This window comes from Pseudorca crassidens, chromosome 20 (genome assembly GCF_039906515.1).
Source record: "Pseudorca crassidens isolate mPseCra1 chromosome 20, mPseCra1.hap1, whole genome shotgun sequence".
Classification (NCBI taxonomy): Eukaryota; Metazoa; Chordata; class Mammalia; order Artiodactyla; family Delphinidae; genus Pseudorca; species Pseudorca crassidens.
Window position 1 is genome coordinate 45,555,035 of NC_090315.1, and position 22,806 is coordinate 45,577,840.

The 22,806-nt window shown below is 38.6% G+C and overlaps 1 protein-coding gene across 7 annotated transcripts in view; it reads left to right on the top strand.

Moving 5' to 3' along the window:
• NFAT5 (nuclear factor of activated T cells 5) overlaps positions 1–22,806 on the top strand; it is a 132,073-nt gene that overhangs the window by 39,721 nt on the left and 69,546 nt on the right. The window lies entirely within an intron of this gene.

Here is a 22,806-nt window from a genome sequence, read left to right on the forward strand (position 1 = left end):
AAAGAATGAAATTAGAACACTCCCTAACAGCATACACAAAAATAAATTCAAAATGGATTAGAGACCTAAATGTAAGACTGGACACTATAAAACTCTTAGAGGAAAACATAGGAAGAACACTCTTTGACATAAATCACAGCACGATCTTTTTTGATCCACCTCCTAGAGTAATGGAAATAAAAACAAAAATAAACAAATGGGACCTAATGAAACCTAAAAGCTTTTGCCCAGCAAAGGAAACCATAAACAAGACAAAAAGACAACCCTCAGAATGGGAGAACATATTTGCAAACAAATCAATGGACAACGGATTGATCTCCAAAATATATAAACAGCTCATGCAGCTCAATATTAAAGAAACAAACAACCCAATCCAAAAATGGGCAGAAAACCTAAATAGACATTTCTCCAAAGAAGACATACAGATGGCCAAGAAGCACATAAAAAGCTGCTCAACATCACTAATTATTAGAGAAATGCAAATCAAAACTACAGTGAGGTATCACCTCACACCGGGTAGAATGGGCATCATCAGAAAATCTACAAACAACAAATGCTGGAGAGGGTGTGGAGAAAAGGGAACCCTATCACCCTGTTGGTGGGAATGTATATTGATACAGCCACTATGGAGAACAGTAGGGAGGTTCCTTAAAAAAGTAAAAATAGAATTACCCTATGATCCAGCAATCCCACTACTGGGCATATACCCAGAGAAAACCATAATTCAAAAAGACACATGCACCCCATTGTTCATTGCAGCACTATTTACAATAGCCAGGTCATGGAAGCAACCTAAATGCCCATTGACAGGCAAATGGATAAAGAAGATGTGGTACATATATACAATGGAATATTACTCAGCCATAAAAAAGAATGAAATTGGGTCATTTGTTGTGACGTGGATGGATCTAGAGACTGTCATACAGAGTGAAGTAAGTCAGAAAGAGAAAAACAAATATCGTATATTAATGCATATATGTGGATTCTAGAAAAATGGTACAGATGAACTGTTTTGCAGGCAGAAATTGAGACACAGATATAGAGAACAAACGTATGGACACCAAGGGAGGAAAGCCGTGGGTGGGGTGGGGATTGTGGTGTGATGAATTGGGCGATTGGGATTGACATGTATACACTGATGTGTGTAAAATTGATGACTAATAAAAAAAAAAAAAGTTTTCCTTGTCAGAATATATACTTAATGTTGCCAGATCTTGTGATTTGTCAAGAGAAGCCAGAAATCTGGATTATGTAAAATCACATTATTAAATGTTGACTACTAATTCAGAATGTGGAACACTGTGCAGGCCAGACAGAACACTTCTGCAAGTCCAGTTATGTACTGTAGAAACTGCAAGACCTGCAGAAAGAAGAGCTGTGCATTTCAAAGTGAAATTAGTCATCTTGAACTGGTCATGAAGTATTCACCCAATTGCCTTTGGAGTAAAAGATATAATGCTCATAGAATATCTCAACAACACCTCCTCATTGCACACCTTATTGCGGACAGGGATTTTGACTTTTATTTATGTTAGTAGCTCCAATTAATATCTCCATAACTCATTGGTTCCTGGTAATCCCTCACTGAATGCATGTAATTTTAGCAGCTGTGGCTCCCTTCATAACAAAGTTTATAGATTTATGGCAGAAACAACCACAGATTTTAACCAGTTCACGTGTAAACTTTTGGCACATTATAGGTTGGGAGATTTTAGGTTGGGGAAACAGCTGCAGTACTGTGTTGTTAGTGTGTGTTTAGCTCTTGTTTACTGTCACGTTTATATTTTTAGCCTTATTAGGACGATAGTAATTATTTGTTTTGTTTGTTTGTTTGTTTGCGGTACGCGGGACTCTCACTGTTGTGGCCTCTCCCGTTGTGGAGCACAGGCTCTGGATGCGCAGGCCCAGCGGCCATGGCTCACGGGCCCAGCCGCTCCGCAGCATGTGGGATCCTCCCAGACCAGGGCACAAACCCGTGTACCCTGCATCGGCAGGCAGACTCTCAACCACTGCTCCACCAGGGAAGCCCTGTTTCTGTATTTTTTACTTTGTTTCGCTTCCCTAAAAAATGAACTGATTTGCGTAAGTAGAACTTCATTGTTTTTATTTTTGTTTTTTAAAGGTGCTGGCCACATCATTAGGTATTTCTCTCTTCTGAGTCCTTTGTATGAAGTTCGAATTCTGTTTCATGCATCCATTCATCTATCCATCCATTTAGTAAACATTATATTGACCTTATCAAAGAGGCCAAGGCCTCGTAAGATCTGCCCTCTACCATCCGCATTAACCTTATCTCATGCTAGGAAGCAGACTCTTGATTACTATGTTTTAACCACATTGTGCACCTTTCAGTTACTCAAACATGCCATGTCTTTTCCTGCCTAAGGACTTTTGTACATGTTGTTACCTCAGATTATTTTACTTCTCTTTCTGCTCTTTGAGTTGCTGATTCTTCTTATCTCCAGGAACCTTTCAGAGAGGCCTTCCCTGACTCTTTTCTCTTAAAGTATTATTCTTTATCACAGATTCTTATTTGTTTTCGTCATAGCATTCATCCCACTTTGAATTGTTAAAAATTATTTCCTTGTTTTTCTGTTTCTCTCATTACAGAAAAAATCCTTAAGTACAGGAACTTTTTTGTGTTATTCAATTTTGTATCCTTGGCTCCCAGTAAATTACTTTTGAATGAGTTAATTACTTGTCATCATAGTAATCATATTGTATGCCTACATTATGCTGGACAATTTGTTCTAGGTATGTTATGCACATTATTGCTAGTGCTCACAACTCTACAAGGTAGATAGATATTACTGTTATATTATAAATGAGACAATCAAAGGCTTACTGTGATGAGTAACTTGCCCAAAGTCAGAAAATAAGTGATAGAGCTGTAATGAAAGCCCAGTTCTCACTACCTTTGCTCTTTCATTATGGCATGCTACTTACCTCTTATTTGTTGTGAACAAATTGGTATCCTGATACAAGGATCATACTGCTTTTATACATTTCTATGTAACCTTGTGGCTTTCTCCTTCCTCACTACCCCCCTCATGCAAAAAAGATTGCAATAATATTTGAAATACCTAATAACCATCTGCTATATATAGTATCTCATGATACTGACTTTCTGATTTAAGCCAAATGAGAATTCATGTACTTTTGTTTAATAATAATATTAACACCCCCTAGTATTAGAAGTTTTATACCCTGAGTCTTTTTTGTTTGTTTGTTTGTCTTTATTTATTTTTGGCTGTGTCAAGTCTTTTTTTTTAATATTTATTTACTTATTTATTTATTTATGGTTGCATTGGGTCTTCATTGCTGCACGTGGACTTTCTCTTGTTGTGGTGAGCAGGGGCTACTGTTTGTTGCAGTGCGTGGGCTTCTCATTGCGGTGGCTTCTCTTGTGGAGCACGTGCTCTAGGCACGTGGGCGTCAGTAGTTATGGCTCCTGGGCTCTAGAGCACAGGCTCTGTGGTTGTGGTATACGGGCTTAGTTGCTCTGCGGCATGTGGGATCATCCCGGACCAGGGCTGGAACCCGTGTGCCCTGCATTGGCAGGTGGATTCTTAACCACTGCGCCACCAGGGAAGTCCCTGTGTCAGGTCTTAGTTGCGGCTACCCTGAGTCTTAATCCCTAATTCCTCTATATAGTATAATTGGTCCTTTAAACATTAATAGGTATAGAAGGATTTTGTACATTGCCTCTTAAGCATCTGCTTCTAGAGCACAGCCATTGGCAAAAAGAAATAATTGAATTATCTTCTAGAGGACTTTGAAGTTCTCCCACCGAAGTCCCTCAGTTTTTTACCTCTTCATCTCAAAAATTTGTTTAGGTCTTTTCATTTTCTATTTTCTTTTTCTTTCATGTTAGCAGAAGAAATGCCCAGTCTTTTTCTAAGGCGCCCTCAATCTCCTGGACTTGATTCCATGACATACTTTACCTTGCTTTAATATTTTTCAACTCTTCTTTTTCATTATTTTCTGTCATGTTTTTGTTTCCTTATAGCAGTAGTTGCCAAACTTTGTTTAACTCCACTTTCTATGGAGTTGCCACTGCACATGATACAATTCCAAAAGAAATTATACTTAAAAAGAAAGTTAGAAAACAAATTCCTTATGGTAGTATAATTCTATAACATTGCCCTAGAAAACTGTTTTATTATATTATTGCTATGCTAATCTGAACTTCTTCACCATCTAACTGTCCCTTAACCCTTTATTAGCATGTAGGCATTCTCACAGAAATTCAGTTATGTTTTCACAGTTGTCAAATGTGATGGTGTTATCTTAATTAATTAAATCTCTTCTATATGTTCTCTCTTGCATCTTCAAACTTTTCCTCATTACTGGCTGTTTTCCTCGTACTGTCAAGCATACATAATTTCTTCTTCCACACAATAAAATAGCAAACCCTTCATTTGGCCCTGTCTCCTTAAGTGTTCTTTTCCTTCTCCTTGGAAGGGCTTTGTGAAATAGTAGTCTATATTTCTGCTTACACTGCATTTACTTCCTCAGTTCCATTTCGTCTTCAACTCTTTGCCTTCTGTCTTCTATCCCCATCACTCCCTTGATAACTTCCTTGGCAAAGGTATCAAGAAATACCTTTTGCCACATTAAGTAAAAACATTCTTTCAAGTTTTTTCTTACTTGAACTAAATGAGCCATTTTCATTTGGGGGCATCCACTTCCAAGATTCTTCTTTTTGACACTCTATTCTCCAGGCTATCCTCTGACTCTTCTTCTCTAGCTTTTTTCCTGGCTTTTTTTCTCACTCTAACCCTTCTGCCTCTTCATTCATTATATGATCTGTCAGCATTCTTATGTATTTCCACAGTTTCTGTTTTCTTGCTCATTCATGCATTCATCGAATGAGTGCCTATTTGTGCCAGGCACTGTGCTATTGCTGAGGAGACAATGTGAATGAGATGGACATGGCCACTGTCCTCATGACATGTATAGCATAATAAGAAATACAGGTAGATAAACTGGTAATTGTGGAACGATGGATAATAAGTGTTCTGGTAGAGGAAATACAGAGGAGGGATACCTAACTAAGACTGGAGTGGTTGGGAAAAGCTTTTTGGAAAAAGTAACAGTTGAAAGGGGCTGTGGGAAGGTCAGTGTTTCAGGCAGAAACGATAGCATCTGCAGAGAAATAAAGGTAAGGGAGTGCATTGCTGAAGTATTGAAAAATCATTGTATCTTGAGAGTGTGGAGGGAAAGAGCAGAATGGAGAGGGATAAGGTTGCATGGCCATAAAGTAAGCACTCATGTAAATATTCATTCAACAAGTATTTAATTAGTGTGTTATTTTATAGTTATACTGCCACATAATTATAGACTTTAGTAGCCTAGTTTCTTTTCTTTTTTTTTTTTTTGTGGTACTTGGGCCTCTCACTGTTGTGGCGTCTCCTGTTGCGGAGCACAGGCTGCGGACGCGCAGGCTTAGCAGCCATGGCTCACCTCACGGACCCAGCCGCTGTGCGGCATGGTGGATCTTCCCGGACCGGGGCACGAACCTGTGTCCCCTGCTTCGGCAGGCGGACTCTCAACCACTGCGCCGCCAGGGAAGCCCATAGTAGCCTAGTTTCACGCTTGCTGCTATGAACAATCAAAACTAGGTTTTAGAAGATACCTGAGTCTGTGATAATTGCTTATTGCTGTAGACTGGTCTTACGATAGGTTTGTGCTGCTTATGTAACTAGATCTGACGCAAAAGCTTCAAAGACTCTTATTGATTATTCAAAACCTTGGCCTCTGATGTCTGAGCTTTAATTATAATCATTGTCAATAATGTATAACCTATTCTTATTCTCTAAATGTTTAATATATATTATTACCTTATTCCAACTAGATTTTCAGTTTTTTGAGGGCATAGCCTACCGTGTTTTTAATTTCTTTTAAATATTCCTTTGTGCAAAGAATACAAAGGGTACAGCTGTATGTGTCTTCATGTACAGAGTATTTTTGTACTTTTACAAGATTAAGACTCTCTTTTTTTTAACCTCCGAGGGCTTAACCCAGTATTTCTTACATAGGGCACATATAATATTTATCAAATATTTAATTAAATAACTAAAAAAGTTCTTTAAAGTAAAGAACAACTAGTATGGGTTAAAATTATAATGACTTCTGTTTTTAGCCAAGATAGAGTAATAGGGGCCAGATTTACCCTCTTGCCTGAAGCAACTAAAAAGCCAGATAAATATATGAAACAATGGTTCTCTTTAACATCAGGCAATGAAGGAAAATGATCCTTAAGGAAAAAAACAAATGAGATGAGCCCTACAAGGGCCCTGGCTTACTCCCTGGAGAAAGTTCCAGGATTTTGTGTGAAAGGGGGGAAGTACAAATAGAGCCCAGTAATCTCTCTGAGTGGAGGAGGTAGAGTTCAGAGTCTGGGAAAGCCAAGATAGCTAGAGTTCTCATGGCAGAGTATTAGAAAGGAGGGAAATGGACACAGAGAATTCTGGAGATCTGCAGAGGGTCTCCTTTGAGTATTCAGCTGAGTGGTGATCATTACATGCATGTGGGAAAACGACCCAAGACTGAGGAAAGAACTACCTGAAAGGATTCCAGGAAGCAGTGCTTAGACCTCACAGAGGGCTGGATATGATGCCTGTTTGCACCAGCAAGAGTAGAAAAACTAACACTTGGGTAGTGTTAAGAAGGGTCTTGCCTCGGTAGTAAAGAAAAATTAACCCTGGACTAAACATGCTCTCGTCATGGCTAACAAAGCTTAAAAAAGCAAGAACTGAAAGGATCACATTATTCCCAAGTAACTTAACCATATCCTAAAATAAAGCTCAAGAATATTTATAGGAATATGAAAATATCCAGCACACAAGGTAAAATTCTCAATGTCTGGCATCCAATGAAAAATCATCACCGTGTTTCTAAAAGTTTGTTTTATCTTATCAAAAATCACCAGTCATGGAAAGAGGCAGAAAATTTCAAAATGTAACGAGAAAAATCAATAAATCGAAACTGATTTAAAAATGACTTGTGGCTTTTTTAGCCTGTTCCCATTGGCATTTCCAGATTATTGGCCTCCCTGATACCCAGTCTGGTATATATGAGGCAAAAAGAAAACCCAGAGAACTGCATCATTCCTGGGTCCTACCATCCCTAGCTGGTCTACCTCTTTTCACCACCTTTCAGTCTTATTAGGTGTTGTTTTTTTTTTAAATCTATGTAATGTCCCAGGTTTTTCACTGAACTTAGTAGAAGGAATAGGGAAAAGTGTGTCTACTCCATCTTTCCAAAAGTGAATCCCTCTGAGACTATATTTTTGGAGTGTAAACAAATGTTCCTTGATGAATCAATTGGGCATCAATATGAAAAACAATGAACTTTGGCTTCGGTAATACAATAAAACCAATTCCAGATGGATCAGAGATATGAATATGAAAGGTAAAGCAAAAAGACTTCCAGAAGAAAACAGAAGAATATCTTCATGTCCATGGGATATTGCAAAGATTTCTTAAACAGGACACAAAAATCACTGACCATAATGAAAAGATTGATAGATTGAATTCATTAAAATTAAGAACTCCTGTTGATTAAAGATATCATTAAGGGGGTGGAAAGCAAACCACATATGGGAGAAGTCATTTACAATATGTATATTTGACATAGCATTTGCATCTAGAATAGATAATGGACTCCTACAAATTGATTTTTTAAAAAAAGGACAACCAAATTTAAAAATGGGTAAAAGGCTTGAAGAGCCACCTCAGGAAAGAAGATAACCACATGGCCAATAGGCATATGAAAAGGTGCTCAAAATCATTAATTTTCAGGGAAATGTGAATTAAAACCACAGTGTCATACCGTTCCATCTCTACCAGATCACTTATAAAAAAATTATAAAAGCATTTTCTTATGACTGAGCTTGTGGAGTAGCAAGAACTTTCATACACTGATGTTGAGAGTGTATATTGGTACAACCACTTGGGAAAACTCTTTGGCAGTATCAATTAAAGTTGAGTATACACATACCTTCTGACTCAGCAGTTTCACTCTAGGTATGTATCCAAGGGAAGTACGTATATGCACATGTAAGAATGTTTACGGCAGTATTTTTGTAAAAGGTAAAAACTGTAAACAACTCAGTTGTTTAACAGCAGAATGGATTTAATTGTTGAATAGTCACTTGACAGAATAATATATAGCAGTGCAAACGAATGAACTGCTGTAAGTATAACAACACTGATAAACTGAACAAACATAATTCTGAGTGAAAGAATCTAGGTACAAAAGAGAGATATCCTATATGATTACTTTATATAAAGTTTATAAACAGGCACAACTATAATCTGTAGTGATAGAAGTCAGAAGATTGGTTACCTTGTTGGGTAGTTCCTGGGAGAAAGCATGAAGGATGCTTAATCTTAGCTTAAATTCTTCAAGTTCAAGATTTAAGATATGTATACTTTACTATATGTATATATTATGCTTTAATAAAAAATTAAAACACTAAAAAAGAATCTATTCTGAAGTTATTAGTAATTTTAAAATTAGTAATATCTATCTTATTTATATGCACTTTACACATATATCAATTCTATGATTATAAATATAAAAGTACTTTGTAAGCTCTAAACTGTAATATTATCAGATATAATTTATTTTTAGAACAGTTTTCAATTTTCTAGAGCTGTTTCTGTTTCTGTTTATGGACCACATTGTGGCACAAAGATTTATGTAAGCTACCCTTTCATTTGCTATTGTAAAATGACAACTGAAAATCATTATCAAAATTAATGAAAAGAGTGGCTTCATTGATCAGTAAAGTGACATCTGGTCAGTTCTCACAATCAAGCTATTTTTTTTTTTTTGCTAGAAACAAAGTATTAAACTTTTATATAACAAGTATTATTTGTATTAGAGAATAGCCAAGAGAGTTCTGGAAGACTACCATATGCTGTCAGTGGGCGAGTTTTACCCATTGAATTTCTTTGGTTTTTGCCCTTAAGAAGTATTTCTGAATAATTTCTCTCAGGCTCAAAATGACAGATGAGCTAAGTTGTTTCATTATTTTAGGTACTATTAAAGTCTACATGGTTGTATCAAATCTAAATAACTAAAATTATCTACCACCATGTGAAATAGCAATTGTCATTTTAGTCAGGAAAGATAAACAACATTCCTTTCCTCTTTTTGATATGTAAATATAAATACTGTTTAGGAAAAAAACCACTAGCAATATTTAAAGAGACAGTAAACTCAGACCAGTATGAGGCTGAATTTCATGCTTTAAAGTAATGGCTCTCACCATGGAGAACAGTATGGAGGTTCCTTCAAAAACTAAAAACAGAACTACCATACGACCCAGAAATCCCACTATTGGGCATATACCCTGAGAAAACCATAATTCAAAAAGAGTCATGTACCACAGTGTTCATTGCAGCTCTATTTACAATAGCCGGGACATGGAAGCAACCTAAGTGTCCATTGACAGATGAATGGATAAAGATGATGTGGTACATATATACAATGGAATATTACTCAGCCATAAAAAGAAACAAAGTTGAGTTATTTGTAGTGAGGTGGATGGACCTAGAGTCTGTCCTACAGAGTGAAGTAAGTCAGAAAGAGAAAAACAAATACCATATGCTAACATATATGTGGAATCTAAAAAAAAAAATGGTTCTGAAGAACCTAGGGGACAGGAATAAAGATGCAGATGTAGAGAATGGACTTGAGGACACGGGGAGGGGGAAGGGTAAGCTGGGAGGAAGTGACAGAGTAGCATGGACTTATATATACTACCAAATGTAAAATAGACAGCTAGTGGGAAGCAGCCGCATAGCACAGGGAGATCTGCTTGGTGCTTTGTGACCACTTAGAGGGTTGGGATAGGGAGGGTAAGAGAGGGAGACGCAAGAGAGAGGAGATACGGGGATATATGTGTATGTATAGCTGATTCACTTTATAATAAAGCAGAAACTAACACACCATTGTAAAGCAATTATACTCCCATAAAGATGTTAAAAAATAAATAAAATAAAGTAATGGCTCTTAGCCAGAATCATCTGTGGAGCTTCATAAAAATATGCATTATGTGATCCTATGTACTAAAACCTTTATTCAGTAGGTCTATGCTGGAATCCCAGGCATCTTCATTCAGGAAAAAAAAATATGTATTTATATATGCAATTCTGATATTCCTTGTTGATTACCACTCTCTTAAAAGGCAGAAGTAATAACTTGGTCATTTGTTTATTGCCGCTCACAGTAGGCAGAGTTTTTTTTGTTTTTGCGGTACGCGGGCCTCTCACTGTCGTGGCCTCTCCCATTGCGGAGCACAGGCTCCGGACGCGCAAGGCTCAGCGGCCATGGCTCACGGGCCCAGCTGCTCTGCGGCATGTGGGATCTTCCTGGACCAGGGCACGAACCCGTGTCCCCTGCATCGGCCAGCGGACTCTGAACCACTGCGCCACCAGGGAAGCCCTAGGCAGATATTTTTAATCTTTGTAAACAATCAGCTTATGTCTAAAAGTGTGAGGTTTACACATTTTTTCTGTTTGTTGTTGATAATCCTTGTGTAGAATAGAAAAGACAAAGTGAGTCTTGTTGATTTCTTCAGTATTGGCTTGAAGGAGGAAAAAAATCAAGTTACATGGGGAATTCCCTGGTGGTCCAGTGGTTGGGACTTGGCGCTCCCGATGTAGGGGGCGTGGGTTCCATCTCTGTTAGGGGAACTAATATCCCAAATGCTGCACGGTACAGCCCCCCCCAAAAAAAGAGTATTTAAAAAAAATCATGTTATATGAATAGAAAAAAAGAAATTTGATAGGAAATAAGTTTAATCACTGAAAATGAATACTCTAAAACATGAAAAGTAGTTTTTATTTGTTCACTTGAAAAATGGTTGTTCAGATGATGATAGGGTAGAAGTTGGAAGAAGGGACATGAGGGAATAGGGTATTTGGGGTCAGAAATAATGTAGAAAAATGACATTTTTAGTTGAGGTGGTAGGACATTTTGGTAATGATAGCAATGAAAAAAGGTAGATTTTTGTTCATTATTTTCTTCTCCCTCACTAAGATTATGAGTATAAAAATAAGAATGATGTTTTAGAATTGTTTGAGTAGAGTCAATCAAGGTAGATGGTTCACTCATTCATTCGGTTCATTCACTAAGCACATTATTGAAGTGCCACACACAGTAATAATATAATAAATAAAAGAGATGGAGTTTCTACTTCAGTGTTCTTTCTAACTGCATAGACAGGAATGCTGGATAAAGAATTTATCTTTCAGGGCTTCCCTGGTGGAGTAGTGGTTGAGAGTCCGCCTGCTAATGCAGGGGACACGGGCTCATGCCCTGGTCCGGGAAGATCCCACATGCCGCGGAGTGGCTGGGCCTGTGAGCCATGACCGCTGAGCCTGCACGTCCGGAGGCTGTGCTCCGCAACGGGAGAGGCCACAACAGTGAGAGGCCTGCGTACTGTAAAGAAAAGAATTTGTCTTTCAGCCAGCTAGTCTCCTGCTCAGGACCCAGCTTTAACCAGTCTTGGCTATGCTAAGCAAATCATAACCTGATTGGAACATAATTTCTTCTTTGTAAAAACCGAGGGTTACACTGGTACTTTTACCATTTCTACCTCTAAAATTCTGTGCTTTTTTATGTGAACTTTAATCTCCTAAAACTACATTAATTCTATTCATACCATTCTTCCCTTGCCATCTTTATATCTGTTTTCTTTTACTTTCCTTTTTTGCACATAACATCTGTGGCTTGGTACTGATTCCATTGGTTATTTATGTATTTACTTGTAGTCTACCTCACTGGACTGTGAATGTTTGAAAACAGAGATAGATACAGGTCACTTTAGTGTCTGCACTTACGCACACAAAATGAATTAGTGGTAAAAAAAAAAAAAAGAATTAGTGGTGATTAAATTATGTTTTTCTTCTTTTAGAAACTAAGTTCCTGAGGTACCTTGTAATCCAAGGTCTGTGCAATTAGAAATAGCATTAAAGTTAAGACCTCTATTTTATTTACTTTATTATTTTGCCTGGCACATAATGAAATAATGTGCTTTATGAATGATAAGCAAATCATCATTTATAAACTGTCTTTTCAAGTTCAAAATGCATAAAATAATATAACATTAATCCTATTTATCGGGACTTCCCTGGTGGCTAAGAGGTTAAGAATCTGCCTGCCAATTCAGGAGACACAGGTTCGAGCCCTGGTCCCGGAAGATCCCACATGCCGTGGAGCAACTAAGATCCCACATGTGCGCCACAACTACTGAGCCTGCACTCGAGAGCCCGCGAGCCACAACTATGAAGCCCGCGCGCCTAGAGCCCGTGCTCTGCAACAAGAGAAGCCACCCCAACGAAAAACCTGCGCACCGCAACGAAGGGGAGCCCCCACTCGCCGCAACTAAGAGAAAGCCTATGCACAGCAACAACAAAGAAAACCCAATGCAGCCAAAAGAAAAAAAAAATCCTATTTATTTCTTTTCATTGATTATTACATACATTGATAAGTACATCATTAGTTTATTAAATGTATGATATAAGATGGTTGACTGTTAAGCAGTGGAACAGATCTCTATTAAGTATTGATTTTGGAAACATTAAGCTAAATTTTAAGTATGTATATATTATACTGTATATACTATAAAGTTTTAAAATAAATGTGTTTTGAGATGCTTGTACTGCTTATATTCCAGAAATGAACTTATTTTACTAATGCTACAATTAAATGTGAGCTTAGTAAGGGTCGAAAATTACAGGACACTGCAGCCCCCTTCTCTTTTTAGCAAGCAAGCAGTTACCATAATTTAAGTACATTAGAGTAGAAGGTCCATGGCACAGATTGTCTGTTTTATGACTGATGTATCCCCAGGAACTAAGAGAATGCTTGGCTTACATCAGGCAGTCAGTAGATATTTGTTGAGTGAATGAATAAAAGAATGAGAATATTTATTGACTGTGCTTCATTCTCTAGGGGGTACAGTGTTGTCACCACTGATATGTTATTTATTACCTCTTTTATTTATTAGCAGTGTTTCTGAAATAATATGAAAATTAGAAATTTTCCTGAAGCTTATTTCATAACTTAAAATTATGACCCAGTAACCTTTTAGTATTTTAATAACCTCATCAGCAAACATTGAGTGCCTGTTGTAAGTATGGTACTGCTAAACTTTAGTCATTCAGATAAGACATACCACAGTTTCTGCCCTTGAAGAGTTTTCAGTTAATTGGAGAGATAGAAAATAGACATAAAGATGATACATAGCAATATGAGGGTATCAAAATTACAGTACATATGAGAAATTAAAGTTATGTTCAATGAAAAGTTTGATATTAAGTTTATGTGCATTATTATTCAACTTTTTAAAAATGCATAGAAAAATAGGGAAGGGAAACATAAATATACTAGTGTTTTGGATGGTGAGATCATGGGCAAATTTATTTTTATTTCATACATATCTGTATTTTTAAAAGCAAACAATAACTTTAAATAAATTAATAATTTTCTATCCCAGATCTAGGATAGGATTTGTATTAAAAAGAAAAGTAGGGCTTCCCTGGTGGTGCAGTGGTTGAGTCCGCCTGCCGATGCAGGGGACACGGGTTCGTGTCCCGGTCCGGGAAGATCCCACATGGCGCGGAGCGGCTGGGCCCGTCAGCCGTGGCCGCTGAGCGTGCGCGTCCGGAGCCTGTGCTCCGCAACGGGAGAGGCCACAACAGTGAGAGGCCCGCGTACCGCAAAAAAAAAAAAAGAAAAGTAAAGCAGTCTATGTGCCCAGCATCATCAATTGCTAGATCCCTCTCCTGTTTATACATTCACTAGGATGCCCCATAGGTACCTCAGCCTCATCATTTAAAACGGAATTCATTGTCTTTCCAGATTTACTCTTACTCTCTCTATCATGGGAAACTGCACCACCTTCCATTAATTTTCTCGTGCCAGAATTCCTGTGCGCTGTTTGGAACTATTTCTCTCTCTCTCTCTCTCTCTCTCACTCTCTCTCCATCCCCCTCTCTCCCTCTGTCCCTCTCCCTCCAATCGTTCCTCCCTCCCTCCCTTTGCTGCTAGTCATCCAATTCAGTTCATCAGTTTTCTGAGCACCTTTAAATTCGTATCCTATTTGCCATTCTCACTGCAGCTGCCTTGGTTCAGGACCTCATTATTTCTGACTTAGAGGATTGTAAAAAAACTTACTCTTTGCCACCTCTAGGACCTAGTCTATTTTGCATATACCTGGGAGGATGATCATCCTCAAATATAAGTCTGAGCTTATCATGTCTTTGCTTGAAACACTCAAAAGCTCCCTATGTGCTGAGGGATAAAATCTTTATTGCCTAGAATGATTATACAAGGCCTTTCATGATCTAGCCCCTCCATGTCTTTGGGAGCCTCATCTCATGTTACTCCTCCATGTAACTACTGTATTCTAATTTAACTGAATTACTTGAAAAACTGAAGTAACCAAAATACAAATACTCTGTTTGTTCAGATTTACTTTTAAGTTTCTCCTCCTTCTTCACAAATATGTTTGTCAAATACCCATTTCAGTGTTCAAGACTGACCTCAGGTGTCACATACCCTGTGCAGCCTTCTGTGATCCTTTCCGGATAGTGTTAAGGATTCCTCTTGACTTGCATAGCGTCCCATATTTCTATTAAAGCACATATTGCATTTTTTTAAATTGAAGTTTAGTTGATTTACAGTGTTGTGCCAATCTCTGCTGTACAGCAAAGTGACTCAGTTATACACGTAAAGACATTCTTTTCCATTGTAGTTTATCACAGGATATTGAATATAGTTCCCTGTGCTATACAGTAGGACCTTGTTGTTTATCCATTCTAAATGTAATAGTTTGCATCTACCAATCGCTCCCAGTCCATCCCTCTCCCTCCTCCCTCCCCCTTGGCAACCACAAGTCTGTTCTCTATGTCTACTATGAGTCTGTTTCTGTTTTGGAGATAGGTTCATTTGTGCCATATTTTAGATTCCACATATAAGTGATCTCATATGGTATTTGTCTTTCTCTTTCTGACTTCACTTAGTATGATAATCTCTAGTTGCATCCATGTTGCGCAAATGGCATTATTTCGTTTTTATGGCTGAGTAGTATTCCATTATATATATGTACCACATCTTTATCCATTCATCTGTTGGTGGACATTTAGGTTGTTTCCATGTTTTGGCTATTGTGAATAGTGCTGCTCTGAACATAGGGGTGCATGTATCTTTTTGAATGATAGTTTTGTGCAGGTATATTCTCAGGAGTGGGATTGCTGGATCATATGGTAACTCTATTTTTAGTTTTCTGAGAAACCTCCATACTGTTTTCCTTAGTGGCTGTACCAACTTACATTCCCACCAACAATGTAGGAGGATTCCCTTTTCTCCACACCTTCTCCACAATTTGTTATTAGACTTTTTAATGATGGCTATTCTGACTGGTGTGAGGGTGGTACCTCACTGTAGTTTTGATTTGCATTTCTGTAATAATTAGTGATGTTGAGCATCTTTTCATGTGCCTCTTGGCCATCTGTATGTCTTCTTTGGAGAAATGTCTATTAAGGTCTTCTGCCCATTTTTGGACTGGGTTGTTTGTTTTTTTGTTGTTGAGTTGTATGAGCTGTTTGTATATTTTGGAGATTAAGCCCTTGTTCGTCGCATCATTTGCAAATATTTTCTCCCATCTGTAGCATATTGCATTATTTTAAACTTCACTAATTTTATTTTCTCCCTGTAGCATATTGCATTATTTTAAACTTCACTAATTTTATTTTCTCTCAACTGTGAACTTCATGAGTGATTTTCTCTTATAGTGTGTACTTTAGTCCAGTACAGGAGCAAAATAAATGTTGAATGAATGTTTAAATTAATTGTTTTCTGTGAGGTTGAGGGTGTTAGTGAAGAGGGGATGGCATAGCTAAAAATACTGAGCCTGTGAGTGGCATATAAGGTGTCAAACAAGTGAGTATGACCAGGAGAAGATAACTTGTGATATATTTTGTAACCCAGACTACCTTCCTCTACCAGAATATTTGGTTTTGTTTGATTGATTTTAGGCAGAAATGGTAGCAAAAGTGAGAGAGAGGCCAATTTATAACAGTTGTGAGTACAGTGCAAAGAACTTTTTTTCTGAACATTTGAGAGTAAGTTGCCAGCATGATGCCTGCCCCATCACCTTTGAATACTTTAGTATGTATTGCCAGCAAACAAGGATATTCTCCAACATAATTACAATATAACCACCAAAATGTAAAAAATTCACATTGATACATTTTTTCCATCTAATCCTTAGACCCCCATTTAGGTTTCTCCAGTTGCCCCAGTAATGTCCTATATAACAGCAGCCCCCAACCTTTTTGGCACCAGGGACTGATTTCATGGAAGACAGTTTTTCTACGGATGGCAGTTGGGGGGGGCGTGGATAGTTCAGGCAGTAATGCGAGTGATGAGAAGCGGCAGATGAAGCTTTGCTCCCTCGCCTGCTGCTCACCTCCTGCTGTGCGGCCGGGTTCCAAACAGGCCATGGACTGCTACCAGTCTGCGGCCTGGGTGTTGAGGACCCCTGCTGTATAACATCAGCATTCAGTTTACAATTACATATCCATTTAGTTGTCATGTCTTGTTAGATTCCTTCAATCTGAGATAGTTCCTTGGTCTTTCCTGGACTTTCATGGTTCTGATACTTTTGAAAGTTACAAGTCAATTATTTTGTGGAATGTTCCTCATGATTACATTCAAATTATGCATCTTTGGCACAAATACCACAGAAATAATGATGTATTCTTACCAAATCCTCTAGGGTAGCATGCAATTTTGATTTGTGTCATTACTGATGTTACTCACTTTGATCACTTAATTAAGATGGTTTCTGTCAGACTTCTCTACTTTAAAGTTACCCTATTTCTCCTTTGTAATCAGTATCAATATTTTGTAAGAGTTGTACTTTGAAACTATTTAAATATCTCATTCCTCCTCACACGTTCAGTTTATTCATTACTATTTTATGTCAGTATGGACTCCTGTGTTTTCATTAGATTATAATCTGTTACTATTATTTTTTATTTTTATTTCTTTGGCTGTGCTGCACAGCTTGCCGGACCTTAGTTCCCCAACCAGGGATTGAACCCGAGACACGTCGGTGACAGCTCTGAGTCCTAACCACTGGACCGCCAGGGAACTCCCATGACTTATTTTCATGCTCATATTGTCTCATATTGGTTAGTGAGAGCCTCTTGAAGATGGTTTCTGTATTCTTTTGACATGTCCCCCATAATTCTTTGAGTACTTCCTTACTTTTAGCAAAACAGTATGTATTTCAGGCTCATCTTGTACTTTCCGTATCCCAGTTCTGATAACAACTATTTCTCAAGGAAGCCCTAGCTACTTTAGGTAAAAAAGAGTATTTAGAAACCAAGATCTGGATACTAGGTGTGCTTATTTTCCATGAGTGTGCTTTTGGAGTACTGCTGCTCACAGAATCTTTCAGAAGACAGAGCTAGGGAATATATGTATGCTTATATACATACATAATGTCTTTATTTATTTTTCTATCTTTCTCTCATGAGTTCATACTGATACTTCCAGTTGCAACTCAGTACCATAGGGTTCCTTCTTGTTTTTCTTCCTATGTTTGTAACTCTTTTGTTCAACATTGCAAAACTTGATTCCCTTTAATTTTAATATATTTACTTATTTGAGCAATCTTCCTCTGTGTAATCAAGCTTCTGTGGCCATTGCTTCTGTCTTTTGTACATGTTGATACCTAATTATCCAACTTGGACACCCATGACTTGCATCCAGGCTGTGGCTGCTTTCCTCCTACAGGAATGCTCTCTTCATCCCATGTGTGCTATGACACCCAGAGCTGCCCTCCTGCTTATCTGTTGACACCCTCCTCACCCTGCTTGGGTTCTGACTCCCCACACTGGGCAGCCCTGCTCGGCAGATATCATCCTATAGCTCTCACCCTACTAGGATTTTGATACTCTTACCTAAAGGTACCCTTTGCTCCTGCTCCTAAAACCCCCATGGATGTGTTGCTTACCCACTGGAACTCCAGCATATTATGCTGGGCTGTCCATCCATAGGAATGTCCTCTTCATCCTGCTCAGGCTCGAAGGCCTCACACGAATGCCCTCCCCACCCTGCTTGGGTTTCTAATCCCCATTCTGGACTTCCACACTCCTCATGGGCACACTCTGCTTCCTGCTTAATCTTTGACACCCAGCCCAGGCAGCCCTACTATATGGACATTCTCCTTACTGCTTGGGTTCTTACACCCAGTGCCAAGTGCCCCTGCACAAATACCCTTTTCCCCCTGCTCAGGCTCTGCTTCTCTGTGCTGGCTACCCTCCATCACCTCAGTTGCTTTAGCTGTGATGCCCTGTGCCATCCCCTTGAGGGTGCATTCGTCACCATGCTCTGGCTCTGACACCCTATGCTAGCTTCTCTGCGTTCCCTCCCATAGATAACCATCCTCATTCTGCTTGGTCTACCCATCCCAGGAGACTTTTACTTTGCTTGGGCTCTAACCCACCACAGTAGGTTTTCCCTCTGTGTGTCAGGCTTCCCTCTTCTCATCCTGCTTTCTCTGACTCCATCCCACCCTTCCACTCTTCTCCACCCCTCCCCACTCCCCCCAGATATAGTCTTCATTCTGCTTGGGCTCTGACACCACACACCAGGCTGTGGATATTTTATTTACATTGCTTGGATTCTGCATCTGATTATCTTTTCCCGCTCACCCTGCTTGGGCTCTGAAACCCTTTGCCAGGCCTCTGCTACCCCCACCCCCACTGTGGATTCCCTTCTCACTCCACTGGGCTTCTGACACTCAACACCGGTCCTCCTTACTCCTCTTGGACTCTGAACTCTACAGCTCTTAAAGCTCTATTGAAAAGTATTATTGTAAGATCTTTGAAAATTATAAATAAGCCATAAAGGTTTTAATCGATAGTTAGGTCATAGATAAGACTTTGAAAGTCTTCTGTCTAGAACAGACTTAAGTAATAACATCTTCTGAGAATAATATAAATAAATTAAAGTATATAACAAAAATGGTTAGTTAAATAGTATACTCCATTCTGTATCTTATAAATGTTGTTATGTAGCAAATAATTGTGAAATTTTAAAGTGAAAAGTAATAACTATTAGAAAAAAATATATGATGTACTATGTTAAAATGATTGTGGAACTCAATTTATTTTTCTTATTCCTGAAATAATTGTAATCTATGCTGCTGTATATTATTTAAAATTACTGTAGAATACCAGCTTGAGGAAAACTATAATAAAATATAATCAGGAAGAGGTGATATGATTAAGTAAATAAGTAACAGCAAACTAATAAATTGACTTAAACTTAGCTGAGAAAAATTTATTAAAACAGAGATCACTTACAAGTTATTTTCGGACTTAATAATCTTTTAGAAAACAAATATCCGGTAGACCTGCAGCCAGTACATTTTCCAGTGGAGATGCCAACTATGATGACTGTCAAGCCTAAAAGTGTTTTTAACAGAATGAATGCTGTCTCTCTTCAACGCAGAACTATGTTGGCACAGTGGAGGTGCCAGGCATTTTGTTTTAGAATGTCTGATGTGAAACCATAGCTTTGGGATTCACCAGCTTATTGAGATAGTTAATAGAGACATGGAAGAGTAAGGCAATTAGTTCCCAAACCATTTGCAAGAACTTTTTGAAAGTCTTTTAACTCTTTTGGGTGCTTAAGTAGCTTTGTATATACAGTTTATTTATTTATTTTATAATATTCTTTAATGTGCTGCTTTTTCTTAACATATATATAAATTTATTCATTTATTTATTTACTTTTGGCTGCGTTGGGTCTTCGTTGCTGTGCGTGGGCTTTCTCTAGTTGCGGTGAGTGGGGGCTGCTCTTCATTGTGGTGCGCAGGCTTCTCATTGAGGTGGCTTCTCTTGTTGCGGAGCATGGACTCTAGGTGCACGTGGGCTTCAGTAGTTTTGGCACGTGGGCTCAGTAGTTGAGGCATGCGGTCTCAGTAGTTGTGTCACACAGGCTCAGTAGTTGTGGTGCATGGGCTTAGTTGCTCCTCAGCATGTGGGATCTTCCCAGACCAGGGCTTGAACCCATGTCCCCTGCATTGACAGGCAGATTCTTAACCACTGCGCCACCAGGGAAGTCCCTGTAATACAAAGTTTAAAAAAAAAAAAAAAGTAAAATCCCATTTTAAAAACAGAATACAAACATTTATAAATACATTTTCCAGTATTAGAGTGTTTGCATCTAATATCAGGGAGCATTTATTATTTGAATAACTAATATCTGTGCTGAGCATTAATTCACCGTTTTTTAGTTTTTTTAAGCATTCCCAACACAAAGTATCATCCTTTTTACCACAAATACTTCCATTTAGCTGCTTGCTCGACAATTGAGTTCAATTTATTTACAGAGCTTCCCCCCGCCTTTTATTGTTCATCTCTGCATGAAGTTAAGTCTGTGGTATTAGTTGTGTACAATTTTGAATTGTTATGTTACCTGAAAGTTAATAAGAGTCTTCAGAAAAGTTAAAGAGTAGATGGGCTCTGACAATTCTGGTCTTTACTTTCTGACCCTAAAGCAGCTGAATATCGAATGCTGTTAGCTGTCAGGTCAACAAAGGTAAAGTGGCGATAAAAATTCCTAAAAAAGGAATAATAATTTACAGAGGTTTTTTTAATACTTATTTAATTTATTTATTTATTATTTTGGCTGCGCTGGGTGTTAGTTGGAGCATTCGGGATCTTTTGTTGTGGCTTGCGGGATTTTTTTTTTAAGTTGCGTCATGTGGATGTCTTACTTGCAGCATGTGGGCTTCTTAGTTGCGGCATGTGAACTCTTAGTTGCAGCGTGCATGTGGGATCTAGTTCCCCAACCAGGAATCGCACCCGGGCCCCCTGCATTGGGAGCACAGAGTTTTACCCACTGGACCACCAGGGAGGTCCCTACAGAGTTCTTTTTAACAGTTCTTCTTATTTAAGCCTTACATAGCAACTCTGTGAAGCTATGCACTATCCATGCATAGCCTTAATTTTTATTGTATTTATTGATTTGATTAGATTATATAGTTTAGTAAAAAGAACATTCATGAGCCCAGTGTCCAGACCAATTTATTTCTGCTACTCCTTTGTCCTGTATCTTTGTCTCACCATCAAAGGAAACTAATGTCCTAAACTTTATATTTATCATTCCCTTCTTTTGTTTTATCACATGTGTTTTTCTTTCTTTCTTTTTTTTTCTTTTTTTTTTTTTTTACTATTACACAAGTTTCACATTCTTGGTAAAATCGACCTCACATAATTGTTTTGAAATTAAGTGAGAATATGTATACAATGAGCTTTTGCACAGTGCCTGTCCCCACTCCCAAGTGCTCAATAAATGGTAGCTGTAACTGTATTATCAATGTTGTTATTTTGCAAAGGGAAGAACTAGAAAAGCATGCCTTTTCTCAGCTGTTTCATTTGTTTATCTCCTTGGACTCTTCTGGGGTAAAGTGAAGGAGTTTGGGGGTTTGAGGTCTTTTCATTTTTTTCTGGAACTGAGCAACATGTAAAACAAAACAGTAAAGTGGAATTTGGTTGATCAGCAGTTAGGGAACCAGAGTTTCTAAGTGAGAAGAAAAAAAAATGCTGCAGTATTAAGTTACAAGTTTTTCCTTCTCTTTCACTGCCTTGTGAAAGGCAGGATAGGATTTCTCTCTCCTTGAATTTGATGCAGTGTGGTGGTACTCCCACCCTCTCCTCCCCATATAGCCAGTGTTGAAGGGTAAAAGACCAAATTCTCCCAGAAATAATCAGTGACATAAAAGGATCATTTAGAGTTTACTGAATGACTGAACACATATGGCAACCAGTCAGCCCATTTTTACATTGTTCACCTTCCCAGCAAACATTGGGAAGCATTAGTTTGCTTTCAATATCTGAAAATGATTTCATTCCTCTAATCGCCCAAGGCTCTGCACTATTGCACCAACATAAGGCAAATTCTTGATCTGAACTTGTTTTCTCTTCTGCCTAATTGCTTTTTTCATACACTTATGTTCATGATTTATGTTGGGACTTCCCTGGTGGCGCAGTGGTTAAGAGTCCGCCTGCCAATGCAGGGGACACGGGTTTAAGCCCTGGTCCAGGAAGATTCCACATGCCATGGAGCAACTAAGCCCATGCGCCACAACTACTGAGCCCACGTGCCACAACTACTGAAGCCTGCGAGTGACAACTGCTGAGCCCACGTGCTGCAACTACTGAAGCCTGCGCACCTGGAGCCCCTGCTCTGCAAGAAGAGAAGCCACTGCAATGAGAAGCCCGCACACTGCAACTAAGAGTAGCCCTGTGGGCTTCCCTGGTGGTGCAGTGGTTGGGAGGCTGCCTGCCGATGCAGGGGACACGGGTTCGTGCCTTGGTCCGGGAGGATCCCGCATGCCGCAGAGTGGCTGGGCCCGTGAGCCATGGCTGCTGTGCCTGCGCGTCCGGAGCCTGTGCTCCGCGGCGGGAGAGGTCGCAGCGCTGAGAGGCCCGCGTACCACCAAAAAAAAAAAAAAAAAAGAGTAGCCCCCACTCACCGCAGCTAGAGAAAGCCCATGCACAACAGTGAAGACCCAACACAGCCAAAAATAAATAAATAAAAATAAATTTATTTAAAAAAATAATTTATGTTAACTAATTATTTACTTTATCATATTTGATCTAAGTCTATTACATGGATACTTAAGCAGGACACTTATATTGGGATTTTGGTCAACTGAAATTCATAATGAACCATTAAGTGAGTTGATTAAGCATTATTATT